Source organism: Mya arenaria, chromosome 4 (genome assembly GCF_026914265.1).
Source record: "Mya arenaria isolate MELC-2E11 chromosome 4, ASM2691426v1".
NCBI lineage: Eukaryota > Metazoa > Mollusca > Bivalvia > Myida > Myidae > Mya > Mya arenaria.
The window spans coordinates 61,624,114-61,644,153 of record NC_069125.1 but is presented as its reverse complement, the minus strand read 5'-3'; the positions used below and the strand labels follow the sequence as shown (position 1 = coordinate 61,644,153).

Here is a 20,040-nt window from a genome sequence, read left to right as displayed (position 1 = left end):
ACATCAATATATTTTTCAAATTTAAGCTCACTTTTAAATAGTCTATAAAAATCTAGTTTTGACTGGCTAGCTACAGTTGTGTTCCACTCCTGTTTGTACTGGTCATACAATCTTTGTTTGAACAGAGGTAAGTAATTAACATCATTATTGAAAGCTGTGAAGGTATCACTGAATCCCATGTTGTCTAACAATGTTCTTAAAGCAAAAGCCCAAGAATTATTTCTATTTAAGTGTACAACTTGTAACTGTTCTGAATAATACATATATATAGGGTTATCAGTATTTTTCATTATTTTTAACCAATACCTTAGTGCACGTTCCTTACATTTAACAAACAATGGATATCTACCCAGTTCTCCAAGAACTGCTGCACTAGAAGTCTGAGGTTTGACACAATGAATTCGTAAACTATCAGAAAAGTCATTTATCAAACTGCCACAATGTAAAGAAAGTAAAAATGTCAAACTTATTTTTAGTATTTTGCTTTATTGCTTGACGTTTCGATATTGTTGAACATACAGTTAATTTTGGTTATACCAATGGTACTATTTTGTTGTATAGGTGTTCACCTGTAAATACTGAATATGATATTTGTCCACATGGGCCATGGCCTTCTGGATGTGATGCAAATAAAACTTTAAAACATAAACTAACACATACTTATGATAACAATTACGAATTACAGGAAGAATAATTAACATGTACATGTCAGGGATTGTCCTATAATAATAATTATTATTAATGTATATATGCATGCAATGTTTTTGATGTAAAACGGAATTTCTGCACAATGATTACTAAATTTGCTAAATAAAGCAAAGCATTCTATTTAATCAGTTAATAAATCTTGTTCATAGTGTCAATTTGCAATGAAGAGACAGTAAATATGTACCACCCCAAAAGCAGTCTTGTAACAGTAAGTTTTCGAACTTTCAAAAAGATTCATTTGTAAGTGTGCAATCTTTGTGAAAGTATATGATCAAAATTGGTTGGTTAATGTTAAACCAATGCAAACCAAACTGTAAATGTATGGATACTTTGCAGAGATATGAGCCTGAGTTAGTTCATAGTGCAAAGTAGATGCCAAGTTGCTGATGACCACAGTCGGATTTCTTTGATGTGGGAAGTTGATCATCAGGCTACAGATGTAGCATTTGATATAAAATTAACTGGTATGATTTTGGTGGATGCACAGCCAAGATCTTTCAGTGAACCAGGCTTGAAATGCTAAGTTCTTTGCACACAGGGTTCTTCATTCTCAGTGAATTAATTTATCACTTCACTGAACTGGTTTTAATTAGTTGTTTTTAAAAAAATATACAAAGCAAAATTGCATTTAGTGATTAAAAGACTTGAGTTGAATGTTAATGTAACTATGTCATGATAAAGATAGCATTTTTTGCATCAACCTCCATTTCCAAATTATTGAGAATCAAGTTTCAGTCAGACTCACTTTTAATTTTCAATCAGTAATAATTATACATTGCAATTAATGAATTACTGAAAAAAATGATGAATGAAAAACTATAAAAGCAACACCTTTAAGTTTTAAGTAACTTTTTCATGGTATGTAAAATGCACTTTTTACAGATTTTTTTATTACGAAATAAAGTGTGGCAAATCATTAGGAGTGTTAAAACTAAGATACTGGCTAGAACCCTTTAACAAAAGGCGATTTATGCCCAAATATTGTCTTTGAAGTCCACAATTTTAAAAAAACAAGTTTTTTGGACGGTGCCCGCTCAGGGCAGCGTTCATAGTAGGGGCAATCGGCTGAAAAGTTACAAACCGATTTACCGCCTGTCTCGGTCAAAGAAAGAGTGCGGTTTTTCAATGCTTAAAACACCAATAATATTCAATAGCTTACAAGAACATTAATAATTATGCAATAAACCTATAATTCTAAAGCACAAAGGATATGTTTAAAATACATTACTTAAGAATGCATGATTTATTTTATCTTGATTTTTTCCTGCGCGAGCTGACCGTTACATTTAATGACATTGGACTTATTGCTTTTTTTGGCACCAACCAAATTACTTGCTGGAATAAATTCGGACTCCAAGCTGTACTAGAATAAGGGCCAGTTTTATTAAACTTCTTACGTAGTCTGTTTTGCTTACGAACTTTGTACGATGTATCTCAGGCTGTTCAGCCGTTTTATTAAGAATTTCGTACGAACAAGCACCCGTTTCTTCTAGCTACAATAATGAGCGATCAGGGATACTTTTTTTTTTATTTTGTCATTTCTTATGTATCCCTGTAACGCTACAACTCTCTACCATTTAACAACGGGCGAAATGATATACTGTAATAATATGCATTGATGTTGAATAATAATGACAAAGTTTTTCAATTTTTATCTGACAGTGATCTGAACTGGATTTAATTTGTCATTAGAGTTGTTATTTTCACATTAATATATTATGGGTCACGAATACCGTTATACATGTACACAACCAGTCAGATTTGTCCCAGATTTACCGATATCGGGATACTTGATTAACAATCGACACTTGTAAGTGTTTTATGATAACATAACATGTTTTTTTGGGCATACTGACATAACTTAATATGTGTTTAATAGTAGGCAATAATATTTGCGTAGAAATTTGAATTTATAACGGAGATAATTTCAAAATTGTGGACGCGAGGATTCTCTGAGCAAGGACCGCTTGCTACTTTTTGCTGGGATGGTGAACGAGTCTGCCATATTAAAAAAAATCGTCAAAAGACTCGTTGACGGCCATTTAGGTGGACTACTGTTTCTTCGTAGATCTACGAAAATTTCTACAAAAGCTCTTAGGGTGGCATACGAACTTCGTAGACTAAAAAATGGCCGCCACATAAACAGAAATATTCTATATTGGCGATCTTTCATTTATTATGGCGTATTTCAACAAAACCAACTACCAATTTCAAGACAGAAGATGACTGTGGAATCTGCAAACCGGTGAGTAAATTAACAAATCGTTAAGACGCCGTTTTGACTAAATTTTCAGGGGACGCAACCTCGCGCCAACTGTCAAACATTCGGAACTCCTCGGCCATTTTTTTCAAAAACAACCTCGGATGTATTTGGACGGTTTACATACTCAAAAAGAGGTATGTTTAAGTCCGCTGCAAGTAGATCGCGTAGTAATTTTATTTAGCAGTTAAACTTTATGTCTTAACTCTCGGGAATCTTATTTATGTTTGCAATAATACACTTCACTGGTAATCAATTTAAACTTAGATCAATAAATACAACTCTAAAACACTAAATTTAATTAACGATATACCGGTAATTCAAACAAATATGAACTACTTCAACTGATGTACCGGCATACATCCGAGGTTGTTTTTGAAAAAAATGTCCGAGGAGTTCCGAATGACTGTCAAAATGTTTTGAAAAACAAAATGCTATTATTTCGATGCATTTCAAGAGTTTTGTTGTGATAAGAACACTGGAATAAAGACTGAAATACTATCCAACCATTAGACTCATGGTATTTGAATTTTACGGTGTTTTGAGAAAAACAAACAAGCTAAAAACAGACTGATTTTATGACAGTGTACACTGATCTGTCATTTCATCTGTCAAAGTTTTTATCATTTTTCAATAACTTGCTTTGACTTATATTTACAAGATTATCATGTCTCTAATAGTGTTCAGAAATTCTAAATCAACATTGAAGCTTATAAATTTAAAAGTTGCCTGGGGGTGGGGATGCAGGGGGTGGGATGGGTCAAAAAGTATTTTTTTAAAATATCCAGAGCAGCCAGAAGGTAAGCATAAGCTCTATTGGTCACAGTTGGGAGACTTGTTTGTCCCAAACTACATTTTTTTTCAATTTTCTTGCGGTTCTGAAAACATTGCAGCTAGTAATGGGACTTGGACTGGGGACTCCCTGTTTGCAAGTTTGTGCTCTATCAATTTGGCTCACAGGCCCTTAGAACTTAAAATAACTTAAAGCTTGCAGTTGAATTGTTCAACCAGCTCGACAAGCTGTTCCTGATAACTTAATTTGCAAACAATCTGACCTTTGTGGGATAGTACTGGGACACACTCATGAACAGTATAATATTAGTACGGTAAACCTGGGTGCAAAAGTGGGACAGGTTCAGATCTTGAACCCCAGGACTGATGACTACATGAGCTCAAGCAATGGTTTTATTAAAATCGAAACCACCTTGCATTTAAAGAAAAATGTCAACCATATTTTAAGCTTCAGAAAGAAAATAGCCTGTTTGTAAATAAATAGATTATTCATTTTTTATTTCAGATCTTGACATGGATCCAAGATGCTGGTAACTAGGCGGGACGGATTGTTACACAGAACTGCAGGTTTCTGGATGGGTAACTAAATTTCCATATTTCCGGTTTACTTGTGTTTTTTATAAGCAAGATAAAAGTAAATACACCGCAAGAGCGAATCAAGTGAAATCGTGCATTATGTATGTATTTACAGTCAGCTTGTAGCATTTTTTTTTTCCAAATCGCAATTTAATACAAACCTTTAAGCTTATCATGCATATAGTTTGATGCACATTCTATAATTATAATATTAAAGATGTGCAGCATATATATGGAATGATCCACATCACTGGATACTGTATATATGTAACATTGCATGTGAAAATGCATAGCAACAAGTGATATAAGACTGCTGAAAAAATCACTTTGCAAATTTTCATATTTATTTTCAAAAATTGATGTTTTATGCATTTTTCAAAAACAATAATTTGCGACAGAAATATGAAAAACTGCGATAAAATCTTTTGTCAGCATTCTTGTATCGCTGGTTTTCAGATGTTTACACAAAATTTGCTCATTCCTGGACAAAAGATAAAATATTATTAAAACTGTTAATCTGTAGAGTGCGGCCTTAAAGAAAACAAATGAATAAAAAGGGTTTTTAATGATTTCTAGCAGATAAGTCTGTTGTCAAAGAACCAAATTCAAGGTATCATTATAGCCGTCTGTCAATGTTATTGTGTTATATTGTATATGATGTATACTGTAGGTCCTAATTATTAGGTCTATAAATCCGGCTTTAAGTGATTTTGAGTTGTGCCCTTTATTTAACTGAGAAAACAACTGATGTTTTATTGTACGTATTTTACAAGTGGCTCTGTGAAATATTCTGTGACTGTTAAAAGGTGTAAATTTAAAATATTTTGTATATGTACTCAAATTTTTTTTATCATTGTTTTTTTTGCTCTTAAATAATTTTTGTTTTTCGTTTCAGAGACTCAGCGCCATGTCACAAATACTTCAGAACCTAGAATGAAAGTTACCGAAAGAGCAATACTCTGAATAGACTTTCCAATCTCTACAAAATTCATCTTAACTGTTTTTCAAGGTGATACTTGAGACTACCAAAGACTTTTCAAGGACAGAATTCACAAAACAGTTTATGCCACCATCTCATATCAAAGGATTGTGCTTGAGTTGAACAGCCTTCAAACAGAAACTGTTTCAAAACCTTCAATGGATTCATTCTGATTCAGTTTACCCTTGCTGTGATCTGAGCAACTATTTACATCAATTCAACATTGTAAATTGTTTAAACTTGAAAATTCTGTCTTCATGCAACTCACATGAATCTATTTACTGTTGACTTTGATTGATGTTGACTCTATACAGGAAGAAGAGACCATCTTTATACATGCTGGCATATCTTTTAAAAGGGAAACAAATATTATAACCAACATACTACACTGTTATGTCATCCAAGGACTCAGCTACTGACTCAATTTATATATACTTCAAAGGAAAAATGTCTCTGTCAATGTAATTACTGCTGTGCATAATAAGACATTTTTTATTATGCGCCCCTTGGAAGAAGAGGGGTATATTGCTTTGCACATGTCGGTTGGTCGGTACCGTCTGTAGACCAAAGCTTGTCAGTGATAACTCAACAATTCCTGGACGTATGGTCATCAAACTTGACATGAAGGTTGGGCCTGACCAGTAGATGATTTTAGGGCTCATCGAGCCAAAGATCAAGGTCACAGTGACCTTGAATGGTAAAAGGTTGTCCAAGGGATAAATCAACAATGCCTGCCTCCATGGCCCTCAAACTTGACTTGGAGGATGGGCCTTACCAGTAGATGACCCCTATTGATTTTAGGGGTCAAAGGTCAAGGTCAAAGTGATCTTGAAAGCAAACTCGACAATTCCTGGACCAATCATGCCATTCAGTCTGAATGGTCATCAAACTTGACATAAAGGTTGGGCCTGACCAGTAGATGACCCCTTTTGACTTGGAGGGTCATCAAGCCAAGGTCAAGGTCACAATAACCTTTAATTAAAAAAAGATAACAAATCCTCTCTCAGGGATATCTCAACAATGCCTGAACCTATGATCATCAAACTTGACATGGAAGTTGGTCCTGACAAGGAGATGACGCTTATTGATTTTAAGTCATTGGGTCAAAGGTCAAGTTCACAGTGACCTTGAATCAGGGTTCGAATTTAACTTTTAGAAGCACTCGCAAAATTTGGCGAGTGCAATTTGAGGCAACTCGCAAAATGAAAAATCAACTTGCAATTTTATTATTTGCTTTATTCCCTTATAATATTGTCTAATTAAAGTAGAAATTAACACCTAAGACATATTATGAATATTAAAAAAGTATCAATCTTGAGTGACTCGACTACTAGAACTTGTTGATGGCTTATTCTATTTGGGGGGTATGGAAAGACTCATCTGATGCTGGCAGCTTTTTGATAACAAAGCTGTCCAATAATTTGACATTGTTCACAAGGTGATTACATCATTCGTATTAACTTTGTATTATGCACGCCTCGGAGCATCCCGGAAAGATTCGAGATGAAACGCGGCCTTTTCCGTATTTGTTCTATTTTTGAAAACCTACTAGAGCGTGACTCCGTACCGTCTTCCTTATACCGGTAGTGTAAACATGCCACTTATAGAGCCTGCTGTTTACACTCGACTACGTAGCTGAATTAAGTTCATGTTTATTCTACTTTCCTTTTAACATTTTGTGGTCAAAAAAAGCCACTCGCAGAATTTTGCGAGCTTGAATAAAAATCACTCGCAATTTCCAAATGTCGCTCGCATTTTGCGAGTATGCGAGTCTAAATTCGAACCCTGCTTGAATGCGAAAATGTTTCGAGTGATAACTTGACAATGCCTGTACCCATGGCCCTCAAATCTGACTTGGAGTTGTGTCTGGCCTGTAGATGAGTCCCTTTCATTTTAGGGGTCATCAGGTCAAACGTCAAGGTCACAGTGACATTGATTGAAAAAAGCTTGTCTGTGTGATAACATGTCAAGGCCTGAACCCATGTCCCTCAAACTTGACATTTAGATTTTTGTAAACCAGCTGATGACTCATATAGATTTTGAGGTCATAGAGTCAAAGGTCATGGTCATAACACACTCTATCCTCACACTTTGAATGGTCATAATCTTATAACTGCCTCAACGGCATCCAATGTCAGTGACTAATCAGCTGTCATTTCGGTCCATGCTTATTTCATTCAATTGTTCATATAATCCTGACAACATGGCGCTCAGGTGGGGGGCATAATGTTGGACAAACATCTCTTGTTGATACTTGGCTCATTTCTTACATGTAGCTGTAACATTTTGGGCAACTTCTCAATTATTTTGTTTAAGACATTTTTCATCCAGCTCATCTAAGCCTAAGTTAGTGTTCATGTTAACTTTTATGACTGCCTGTTTATTGTACTTTTTATAAATTATTTTAATGACTTTTTCTCAAGAACCATTTGGCTAAGTATGTCTCCTCCTGAAATAGACTAATTCTTTTAGCAACAGTTGTCTGTCTGTCCGTCTGTAACAAATTGTGTCTGCTCCATGTCTCTAACCTTTTGAAGGATTTGATATAACTTCCCACAAATGTACACCATATTGAGAGGAAGGGTTTATTATTATAACTGTTGAGCAGTTTCTGAACTTGACTGTATTATATCTTGCATTTACCTCAAGCTGTTAAGTGAACAATATAACATTGACCAATACCAGGAACTAAACCTTTTAGGTCACCATTTTGAAATAAATTAATACTTAAAGCTCATATTTCCATAAGAATCTGCTTATATACAGTTTAAATAGTTTATACAAGTATATCATTTCAACATAACATCAGATCCTCCACTGTTTTATGTTTGCAACATTTTTTTAAACTATCATGACTTTTATGAACAAATACCAAACATCAACTCACAGATCTATACTCATTTGGGCAGAATTTTGTAAATCCAAGCATTGTCATTTGATATTCAATTCTTTTGTGGCAAATTGGGGCATTTTCTGTCACATTAAAATCAATATTAACAATAAATCTCCAACTTCAATATTCTCATATTTTTGTGCCCATTCTTTGCCAATTATTTGTATGTCTATTGGTATACATGTATGTTTATTCATACTGTTTTTCAAAATAACGAATTAATAAAATGTTTGAAATATTTTATTTGTTCATAGCTTACTTAATATAACAAAAAGATGACTGCATTTTGTTTTATTTCACATCATGATCACTCATAGAGCAAGACTTGAAGAAGTATAGTGATATAGCCACAAGTGTTTGTCTGACTTTCTCCTACCCAAGAGGGCATGTGTTTGAATCCCAAGTTGGAAAACACAGTTCAAAGGTCAGTTGATGTATCCTGATTGCAGGCAAAGAGAAACACTCTTTGATGGGCACCTGTAAAATAGAAGATACATAATCTTTACTATTATCCATAAAACGTGAAAGTTGTTAGTAAAATAAAAAAAGAAATGGTCTAACATTTTTTTTCAAATACAATTCTTGATAATATTTCTTGTAAAAGAACACATTTATCTTAAGAGATAAAAAAAACACAACAGTACAAATTTGTATTGTTAAAGTCATTTCTCAAATTCAAATGAAATGCCTGCCTTGACAGTGATATTTTGTATTAAGATTACATATATTGGTAAAAAATCGGTAGTTTGCAAGAAGCAGTAGCAAGTATTTTCTTACTTCATTATATGTTATAATGGCAATTGCATCTGTTTTTGAAAGACTGGGTGTAAAAACACTAAAAATATAATAATAATCCTACTCCCCGATTACATGGGTGAAAGTTGCAAATTTTCAAAATACTGAAAAATTAAGCTGGGGGCCAGGGGGCCGCAGGGCCCCTGGTGGGTCCAGGGCAAAGCCCTGGCCAGGGAAGCTCCAGGAATTAAGCATTTTAAAACACATTTCAAAGCCTTTCCTGTTTTTTAATAAATCAAATCCATCTATGTTGTATATTTATAATATTTCTGGCAGCTTTTGTCAACATACATGTACATAAGGCCCCTGACAGAAACATCCCTCAATACTTCAATTCTTGCTCATTAATCAAGAATTCATTTAACTCTGTAACTCATTCAATAAAAGTTAAAAAATGAAAAACAGAATACAATTAAAGATTTATATTGAATAGTGTTTTGTCCTTTTATCAAGTTACCAATCGAACCATTTCACACCCTCCGAATCGACTTTTGACAGCCATTGCCACCTCCATTTGTTTTTCGCAGGCTGTTCAAGCTCTTTAGTATTATACCCTGGGGTTACAAACTTCATTGTTCAATTTTGACAGCAGTATTTGGATTTATTTCATTGTTTATTTTTGCCCCCAATTTGCGGTATGTCGTTAAAGTTGTAAAGGATACTGATCGTAAATATTCGGCGAAAACCGGCTTTTTCCACCAAGTTTTTGTTGGCGCGGAAACTGCCAAGGTTATTCGGAGAACATTGGAATGACAATGCTTTTTAGCGAAAAGAAACGACTATTTTCGGAAACTCTCGGCTGATTTCGCTGACAGAATTTTACCACTTATGGCAACACTATTTATAGATCGAAATTGGGAAACCAGAAAATTTTACTTTGTTTAATCTTCGATTTTGAGTAGATCGCGATGTTGATGATGGGGTTTAGGGTACCCCCTCCACCCCCACCCCCACGAAAAACTCCCCGGATTTACACGATATAGAAAAACGACTCCTGAAAAGACCGAAAATATGGAAAACTTTCACCCATGCGATTACTGTTTGCATAGTTTTTGCAATAGTTGGTTTAATCATACGCTGAGATATACACTGTAACAGTCATACCCAATGCTTTTCAGTGCTGCAACACTGCATCTCAGATGACTGAGCTTTTCTTTCAAAAGATTGCCTGCAATGAAAAACTTAATAAATCATATCAATAACAAACAAAGAGGATACTGTAATTGACAATAGGTCTATCTATTTGTAATGACAAATGTCATTTGTATACTGGTTAGTATATAGAATTGTATATTAAAACATATTTGAGCGTGTAAACTTACATACCTTTAGGAAACAGTTCAAATAATATTCGCTAACTAAACTCTTTCTTAAATTTGTACTTCCGGGGTTTTGAATCGAATAGAACAAAGAATTAACAAACGTAATAGTACATTTACCTTTTGTGATGTGATTATTTAACATGTTAACGCCATAACAATTATTATACACAATACAAGTGATAGGAAATGAATATAGTTGGTATCGAAATGTGTCATAACCTGAAAACATTGCAATGTGACACAGGAAACAGCTGTTTAAACGGGTCAAACCATGCCGTAGCAACCGTAGTCGACAAAATGTTACTACCCACTATATTTATTAAAATAAATAGTAAATGTCTATTTTGATTATTCAAAAAGCGAAGCAGATCAAATCACTATTTGCGATTTTTTTTTTGTATACTCACATCTACAGTTTGTTTACATTTTCGTCCGATCCTTCCCCATTTTGAAGAGTAATTACGTAAGAAAGCGTTAATAAAACGGTCGCAGAAATCTTCGTATGCAACTTCGTACGAAGTGATCGCTTGCTTAACATGCATTCATAAAAAATAGTCATGTATGACGAAAGTTGGCTCTTGAAATAACCAAACTGTCAATAGTTGATAACAACGACACGATTTTGAAACCAGGCAGCTCTCCCTGTATATTTTTCTGCACATACACCAGAGGCACCGTCCCTCAGCACTTTCAGTGCTTTGATTGACATTGTAGTGTGACCAGTTTATTCATTAAGGGTTAACATCCATCAGCTCACCATGAGTCCTTGTTGGAGAGTGGATATGGTATCGGTCTTCTATTTTTTTCATGACACTAATGTGGGATGTCCTACAGCAGCCAGGTTATTTTTTTAAACCTAAAATTTTTTATTTTTTTGGCAAACTCCGTCTCAAACAGTAAAATAATTATTTTATATGTGGTTTCAGATGCATGACCAGAAAACTCATTTTTGGTCGAAAAACATTAGCTTGTCCCTTTCAAGGAAACTTGACAATGAATATGCAGATGATGTAATGTGATAACTATCTATTCATTTAACAATAAAGATACTAGGTATGCTCAAAATTGATTAAGAATTTATAAGGAGATAAAATAACAATATGTTTTGAGTTGAATAGTACAAAAAGAACTGCCATAAATGAGTCAAAAAGTTTAAACAGGTTAATCATTCATTGTAAGCTAGAAAGATGTGCAAAATCATGCTGAGGAACAGAACTTCTTCATATCATAGGGAATAACATACATGTAATGATGTCACACATTCATCAAGATAAATACTCATGTCATTTGGGAAAATTTAAAATCTTGGGCTTAAATTTGATATCTAGTCTTATGCTCATGGATTAGATAGCCCCAACAATTGATAAATTTAAAACCCCTGTATTAAATATGTTATTGCTTCATAACGATATAAATCCTATTATATTAAAATTGTTGAAATCATTTTTGACCCAATCCTGACAGTAATTTTCAAATTATTAGATGTTTAATTTCCAAAATGATTGACTTTTTATTTTCAACATTTGTAGGTGGAATCAACAAAATATTGGTAATTTATATTGAAAGTGAAACTTTATAGTTAGTCGAATTATTTTATGTGAGTATCAAATGAGTAACATTCAACCAGATTCTTTAAATTAATTTGCACAAGAAATGATAGACTTAAGTGTTCAGTGACAGTAAGCCAAAGATAAAAGAGGTCAATAAGGCGGGTCTTTGTCAGTAACAAAATAATATCAACCATGATATTATATTATACATTGTCATTTATTTGCCAAATAAAGGAGGTTGTATGAAAATTGATCATTCATAATTCAGACCAGTCATTGAAATTAGACTTTTGGATGAACAAGCCCGAATTATTTTACTATTGCTTGGTATCAAATTTTTTAACAAGTCCTGCTACAATGTATATTCAGAATTTGAGCAAGCCCTGAAAACATTTTGCCAGTGCAGGGCTTGCTGTCTTGTGCTATTTTTGACCGCTGTCAGACCTCTAATTAACAATAACCTTTATGCTTAAATAATGTTAAACAAAATTCAATAAGTTTAAACTTTAAAGAAATAGTAAAAGCATTTAACATTTTCCTACATTCTAAATAGATGTCAAGTGTGTCTTCCAGTGCATGAGGTATAAAGCATGCATTTCAACAAAATTGGTGATGTCAGATTTTGGTGTTTTAAAACTTAAATCTTCCCTTTGGGTTTAGTATTTGTTGTCACATGTTTAACCTCATTTTTTTATCTTATTTTTAGAAATATATGTTGACTATGTATTTTCTAAAATAAATCTAATAAAAAAAATACAATCTGTCTTGACATTTCTACAAAATCAATAATCTGCACTTTTAATTTACAATAAACACTGCTTATTTAATGTTATAATAAGTGGCATTATATTAGGAATTTCGGTGTAAGAAAAGATATACATTTGTGATCAGAAAGAAAATTGTATTTTTTACAAGTGGCATAGCTTTCTGTGATCATTTGGTGGATTATTTTTTGATCTTTAGCAAATAGCCTCTACTGTTGTGTAATGAAAATAACTGGTGATATTTAATTTATTACAAAATCACTCTCTAAATCAGACATTACTTTAAACTTATTGGCACCTTGCTTTGTTCATTTCAAGTTATGCATCATCTGTAAATAGGTAATGTTACTTTGACCTATAAATATAATTATAATGCATTAATTTATAAACATTTATATATTAATTTTATAAGAACAAATATCTACTTAACAACCAATATTTCACTTTAGTATTTTTACCTTCAATCTTTTTTTTTGAAATAATCGCCTGATAAGGCTGATGTCTTTAATTAATCCTTCACAATGTGAATTAAAATATCAATAAATTCATAAAATAGATAAAGATCATGAATGGAAGATACTTTATTTCATATATAGAATGTGAAAGGATATTGTTAGCGAAATTGCATTTTACTAAACATTATTTTACAACATCTAACCTTGTCAGCGGATTATCCCTGTTCTCAACTCCTAGTTGCACTCGAATCGTCCTTCGATTTTCGGGGATACTGTATTGCACCCGGCACGAAAGTTGTACAGTATACGGAGTGCAAAATAATCACATAGTGGACAAAAACACTGAATTAATCTATGAACAGAATAAATTTCATAATCACATTACGTCAGTTATGAAACATCGTTCAATGAGGGGAATAAAAGCATTAATTTCGCGTATGTGTTACTTTCATTTTGACAGGGATTTGTTTACAATTTTCACACGCCGGATGTCGATTCAGGAAGTCGTGCTATCTAGGGGCGATACTATTTCCCGGTCCCGGTCTCGGTCTCCTCCGGTCTCTGTTTTCCAAATTTTATAGTAGCTATCGGGCGTGATCAAAAAGGTGTTAATGACCGCGGGGGGTAATAGGATTACAAAAGATTACAGTTGATTAAAACATAAGATATATTAATGATAATTATGTCACCATTTATTTCATATTTTATATCAATATAACATATAATAAATTTAGACAAAGATAAAAACATGTACTAAAATTAATGTCATGAATAACAAACACATTGTGTGTGTGTTTTTTTTCATATTAAATTCAGTTATAAGTATACTATTGATAATAGTAATACAAAAAGAAACAATGCTTGACTACATGTAAATCAAATTTGTTAGTTAACTCAGTACTTCAGGAATTTTATTATTTTTCTTTTGTTTAACTATTGATTTTGTTGCAGCAGATGCACTTCCACGACCAGTTGCCTTATGTATTTCTGCCAACTGATCGTCTAATTTTAATTCTTATGCCGACGCATTTCATGTGGAATCTTGTCCTGCATGTTCTATTTTCGCAAATAACTAAATTGACCTTACGACAGGATTTGATTGACAGGTCCTATCAGCCAATCAGAATGTAGGGCTGATAAGCCGTGTTGCTATCCGCCATTTTGTCCGTCAAACTGACCAGAGTCCGTCATATACATGCGCTGGCAATTCCTCGCCTTTTTAAGTATTATGATAAAAAGGTGTTGTCATGGCACTTGTAATTCGGATACAAGGTAGCCAGGCCGACTAAAGATGACTTCCAATTTGTTCCGTATTCGAAACCAGCGAGTTATTTAGAAAAATGCAAGTGCTGTATCAGACTCTGTGGAAGACCTCATCAACAGCTGAACTTGGAAATTTTGAAACATCGTTCAAAGGCGAAACATCTATACGTCTGTACAAAAGTATTTTTTGAACAAAACTACTTATTTCAATCCACTCAAAATTTATTTAATACTGAAATTGTCCGTGCATGACCTAAATAAGTGTTACTATTTTTAAACTATAAACATCGTACATTTATGCTTTGGCTTGTGTTGTCAAATCGGCATTAATGGCCATTTAATATCCGGTTCAACATGGACACGATTGATTTCATTCAAGATAGAGGTATTTTTGTTAATACCGTTATGTAGTTTTTATAAACTGCTTTGCTTTCAAAGTAAATCAGGAAATATCGTACAACTAAATTTTTGTCCGAACCATCGCATGCTTCCGAATCTCATCTACTCGTATGGTTCCTATGTAAACAATGGCTTTTGTAGCTGTCATTCCGACACATTTCATAGATTTCTTATTTTCATATAAGCACTTTGTCGACGGGAAATCCAATCAAGAAAACCCTGACCCTCAAGCAGCTACTGTATTTGACCAGCTCACACCAGCTAGGCCTCCTCCAAAACTCAGATAAATATTTGAGCCACCAAAACAAAACGAGAACAGATCGGTCTGAATCGTTAAGGTATTATTTTCTGTACATTTAAATCAATTATTATGTTCATTAGAACTTGATTCTGCCAAACATGTGCTGTAAAGACTTAGACTTATTATGAATAAAGAACAAGTCAAACATGTACATATTTTCATTGTTATTCTTATATTTTGGGCCATTTACGTTAATCTACAATATTTAATGATAGTTCATCCAATGTTCAGAGTCCGGATCACATGCACACTCGATTAACAGTATTCTTAAAGTTGCACTCTCACAGAATTCTAGTTTGACACTTTTTGTCTCAGAATCGGCTTATTTTGGCATTCTTTAAATTAAGACCTAATATATAAATGATAATCACAAAGCAAACTTCTCCGAGCCAAAGTATGATAAATGCAATCGAATCCTGTGTAAGTTGTCAAAGTGATCAATCTGTGAAAGTGCAGCTTTAACAGTGAAAAATAACTTCTGCTAATGCTATATATTTTAAAATATATTTGCCATTGCAATAAAGAGATATTCCCCTACAATATCATACATAAACACCAAAGAAATATCAAAGTTTAAGTAATGTTTGCAAAACAACAATGTATTTAATAAATCTGATATTAAATATGCAACAACTGGTGTTATACTCCAGAACTGAAGCTAACATCATAGAGGTACATCCTTCCAAGAATCCATCAAAACAACATGCTGAACAACTTCAAGAACTCTCTTCAAAAGACCACACTTTCCTGAAATAAATAAAAGATGCCAATATTAAAATAAATCAGTTACATGTATTGTTAAATATTTTAATACTAGCTGTAAATGCTACTGCCTTTGATGTTTGCTTTCTACATGTATATCATAATGAAATATTGACAAGATAATAGCTAATGTTTTGTGGTTGTTGTTTTTCTCTGAACAAATAGTCCATTACTTTTGTACAGCAAAGTAAAACTAAATGTTATAAAAAGCTTTAAAATAGGTCCTACCGATTATTTGTAAAACTTGTCATCACTGGTTTTCTCTTGAGGTTGAAATTGCCTGGACTGGCAAATATCATGTGGGGGGGGGGGGGGGGGGGGGGGGGGGGGGCGGTTTCCGGTCTTATGCTAGGTCCCCTGTGGCGGTAGGCTTGTTGAATACAATAATAAGGGGACTTCCTTATCTCAATCAATCAGAATACTTTAATGGTGTCAACGGTAAATAGCAGGAGACCCTCCACCAGCCGTAACCGGTAAATGGGGGGAGGGTAGTGTGTGTGGGTTAGAACCAGCTGCCCGGTCAGCTTAGTTTGTTAGAGTGCCAGGCGGTTCTGGTGGTTGTGAGTTCCACACCGGGGGCACTTTTCCTCCCAGGTCTACTTTTACAGCCAGAGTGTGTGAACATGTTCCACAATTTCTGTAAGAACAAAAATCAAAGCATGTGAATATTTGAGCAATGCAAAAGTTACAGATTGGTATCACCCACGATTGTCACTTGTCAACTATTACATTATTATTCATAAGGGTTTTATGCATAACCCCAATAAACCATTTCTGCTCATACTATAGAATACAAGGTTATACTGTATAGCTGGCATGTAACTGTTATTTAATGTCACTTCCGGGTTCCCCATTCGGGCCATTTATGATTTACTCATATTGTGCGATGATTTAATCTGTGTTTCAACAATACTGTAAGAAGGACCGGTGTTATTAAAAGTTAAACTTACCCTTGTTTGCATTTACAGTTTGCGTCACACACATGCTTTTCCTTTGTATCGATGTCAATATTGACAACATGGCGGCTAATCGATTTTCTCTGACTTGGATAGATTTCACCCCGTAAATGTTAGATATCGTCATTTTCTAAAGATATAACGAGCCTTCCGATGTAGCAGCCAGTTACAAATTCCTTTGACTTCTATTTTTTTCGCATTGTAATTTCACATTTATGATAATTTGTCAGGAATATCGGAAAGCGAAACTACACGAGACGCCATTACTTCCTCGTTTGTTTGACGGACATAGACAGAGTTCGCTCCCTTGATATCAGGGGGCGTGGCTTAGAAGCCGCTGTCGTAAGGTCAATTGTCGACGAGTTCTGGCGTTTCACATGAACAGAATGTTTTAAATTTGAAATTCATAGGGATCGCGATTTTTCATTTTCTTTATAAAACGGATTTTTTTTCTAGACAGCCGACTAGATGTTCCCTCATTTCATTTACAACGAAATTGACATTTGTATTTACATAGCCATTCTTAAAACAAGAATCCACAGCATTAGCAGTTGCAAAGACACCACAGGCATGTACATTTGGTTGTTATAGAAGTCGTGGAACTTTTATAAGCTGAGATTTGTTACTTTTTATAAATTAGGAGCATCTTAGTTCCACCGATCATGACGACTTTAAATAAAGATTCTTGTATCTTGTAAGTTATATTTCATTTGCAAAATAGCCTTCCAAATATTTCAGAAGTTTATTTATTATCATTTTATTTTGTCAAGGAACTCTTCATAACAGGTTTATGACAATACACAATAATGTCATACCATGAAAGGTGTAAATGCGTTATGCAACGCGTGTCAGAGATTAGCGAATGTCCCTCGTTAAGGGCATGATGAACGGATTAGCCAGTTTTTTATTACACAAGCACGGCTACTGTTCGGTTCATACCCTAAAAATATTGTTGTTTATTATAAAGACAATTTTATAGAATAAATGATTGTTATGCAAAGACTCTTATAAGCTTGATTAAAAATAATACGATGATAACATATATAACCAAATTCAAAAATAAATAAAATAATCAGCATCAGATTTCTAAAACAGCTAGAGTTTTATTGCAAACTTCAAGTTGACAAATAAAATATATTCGGCTAAAGTTGTGTAATAATGACGAAGGTATTCAAATGTATTCAATGTTAGCGAATGGCACAAAATTATAAACGAAAAATGGAGACATAATGTGTTGATTACTTAAGAATGGCGCAACTTCAACTAACACTATTCATCTAGTAGCTTTAATGTCTAAGCACACACATACTTACTATAATAGGATGTTATAACATTGCAACTATTAGCTCCAGAAAATGTGTTTTTGTACTTTTTCTCCATTCATTGATTTACTTGTTTACATGCTATGAACATTGTATAATGTTTTACGCAATAAACATATCGTATCGTATCGATATGAGTCGGATATGCAAACATGGAATTTTTCAATTGTAATCATTAATGCTTAAAAAAATATAATGTCTGGAGGGGGGGGGGGAAACAAAAAAGGAAGAACAATAAACAACTTTGACATAACATAATTTAAAAGGTGCAATTCTAAGTTACTTCATACTCTAGCCGTCCTCAATCTTTTATGCAAAAAACATGATCATTTGTACTGCCATCGCATCTTTCTCTACGCCTTTAACACGAATTGCATAAATAGTGTAGACCTATAACAAATTGCATAAATTAAGACATAATGTTCATATATTTTATACCATTTTGTTACATATTAAAACAAATAAGATTGTCAAAATCGTGTTATAAACATCAGCAACACAATCCGTTGCCTGGGGCCATAAGTTATGAACCGGGAATTATGAGACCGGATGAGACCGGATTTTACGAGGAGAGACCGGGAAATAGTATCGCCCGCTTTCTAGACTGGTTTTTGCGTTTGACTTAAAGCCACAGCGGTTACTTCCCTTAGTACCAACATTTTCAAAGTTGAATACAATTTTGAAGTTTCAGTTTGTATAATACTGAAAAAATGTTTAGAATACGATCTTAGACATTGTAAGAAAATTGAAGCAAAACTTCAGCTTCTGTTATCTGTCGTTCTGTTCCCGTGTTGACAGGCTTGCCAGAAGTAATGATTCGCAGGGGATTTGAGAACGACCGCAATGTATGCATACATATATATAAACTCACGCAAAAAAGAAACAATACCATATTAATATGTCAATTAATTCTATAAAAATAAGTCAATATTCTTAAAAGTTAATTAAAATTAAGTGGTTATAGTATGTACATGTAAATCATAAGGTTTAGATAAATTCATTGAAGCATTTAAGTAAAAGACATAGCTTTAGATTTTCTCGTGCGCCACAGGGTACGAGGTATATGGTACATGTTGAGTTTACGTGAATATTGATTTGTGTAAGGGTTGAAGTACAATTGAAGAAAAACACATTAATTATCCGGTTTCTTTCGTAACAAGTATGCCACGTTTGTCTACTGATGAACGTTATCGGGCAATTGGTGTGCCACAGGCAGGTGCACGTCATGGTGACGTCGCCGAACGTTTTGGTGTGTCGCGTGTGACAATGTCTCGTCTGGCAGGTCGTTATCGAACGCTTGGCACAGTTAATGATCGCCATAGATCTGGCAGGCCGCAAGTAACGACCCCTGCGCAAGACCGCTAAATGAAGACGTCACATCTACGTAATAGATTTTTGCCGGCAACGACCACCGCAGCTATAACACCTCGACGTATCAATGCCAGGATATGTGCTCAAACGTTGAGAAATAGGCTTGAAGAACATTGACTTTGGGCTAGACGCCCACATAACGGCCCGTGCCTTACAGCCGAACGTCGACGTGTACGTCGGGATCGGGTTCACCAACAGTACCGTTGGACTCAACAACAGTGGAACACCGTGTTATTTAGCGATGAATCACGGTTTTGCTTGGATCACGGTGATGGACGCATACGTTGCTTTAGACGACGCAACGAACCATTTTCGGACGCATGTGTACGTCAGAGAGATCGATTTAGGGGACCTAACGTTATGGTGTGGGTTGGAATATCCTTTCATTCTCGAACCCATTTAGTGGAAGTGCAAGGTAGGCTAACAGGACAGCGATATCGAAATGAGATATTATAGCCACTTGTTGCACCATCCATCAACGCCAGTCCGAACGTCACCAGGTTCCAACAGGACAACGCTAGGTGCCACACCACCCGAGTTTCATCCATCTACCCTCGGGAGGGAAATATCCA

The 20,040-nt window shown here is 34.4% G+C and overlaps 1 protein-coding gene and 3 long non-coding RNA genes across 4 annotated transcripts in view; 2 read left to right on the top strand and 2 right to left on the bottom strand.

Moving 5' to 3' along the window:
- Window positions 1-13,619, bottom strand: part of LOC128231177 (proton-coupled zinc antiporter SLC30A1-like) — a 33,141-nt gene extending 19,522 nt beyond the window's left edge. The window contains exon 1 of the mRNA XM_052943659.1: window positions 13,298-13,619. The gene's annotated coding sequence lies outside the window, so the exon portion shown is untranslated. The remainder of the gene's footprint in view (window positions 1-13,297) is intronic.
- LOC128231178 (uncharacterized) lies at window positions 3,364-6,671 on the top strand. Its single transcript, XR_008260307.1, has 3 exons — window positions 3,364-3,488; window positions 4,266-4,339; window positions 5,232-6,671. It is a non-coding gene; the product is annotated as an uncharacterized LOC128231178 (long non-coding RNA).
- Window positions 13,620-14,595: 976 nt separating the features above from the next.
- On the top strand, window positions 14,596-15,954 carry LOC128232088 (uncharacterized). Its single transcript, XR_008260484.1, has 3 exons — window positions 14,596-14,742; window positions 14,942-15,094; window positions 15,708-15,954. It is a non-coding gene; the product is annotated as an uncharacterized LOC128232088 (long non-coding RNA).
- LOC128232087 (uncharacterized) lies at window positions 15,205-17,050 on the bottom strand. The gene is made up of 3 exons (XR_008260483.1): window positions 16,770-17,050; window positions 16,048-16,456; window positions 15,205-15,804 (listed from the first exon to the last, which is right to left on the bottom strand). It is a non-coding gene; the product is annotated as an uncharacterized LOC128232087 (long non-coding RNA).
- Between the last annotated feature and the right edge of the window lie 2,990 nt (window positions 17,051-20,040).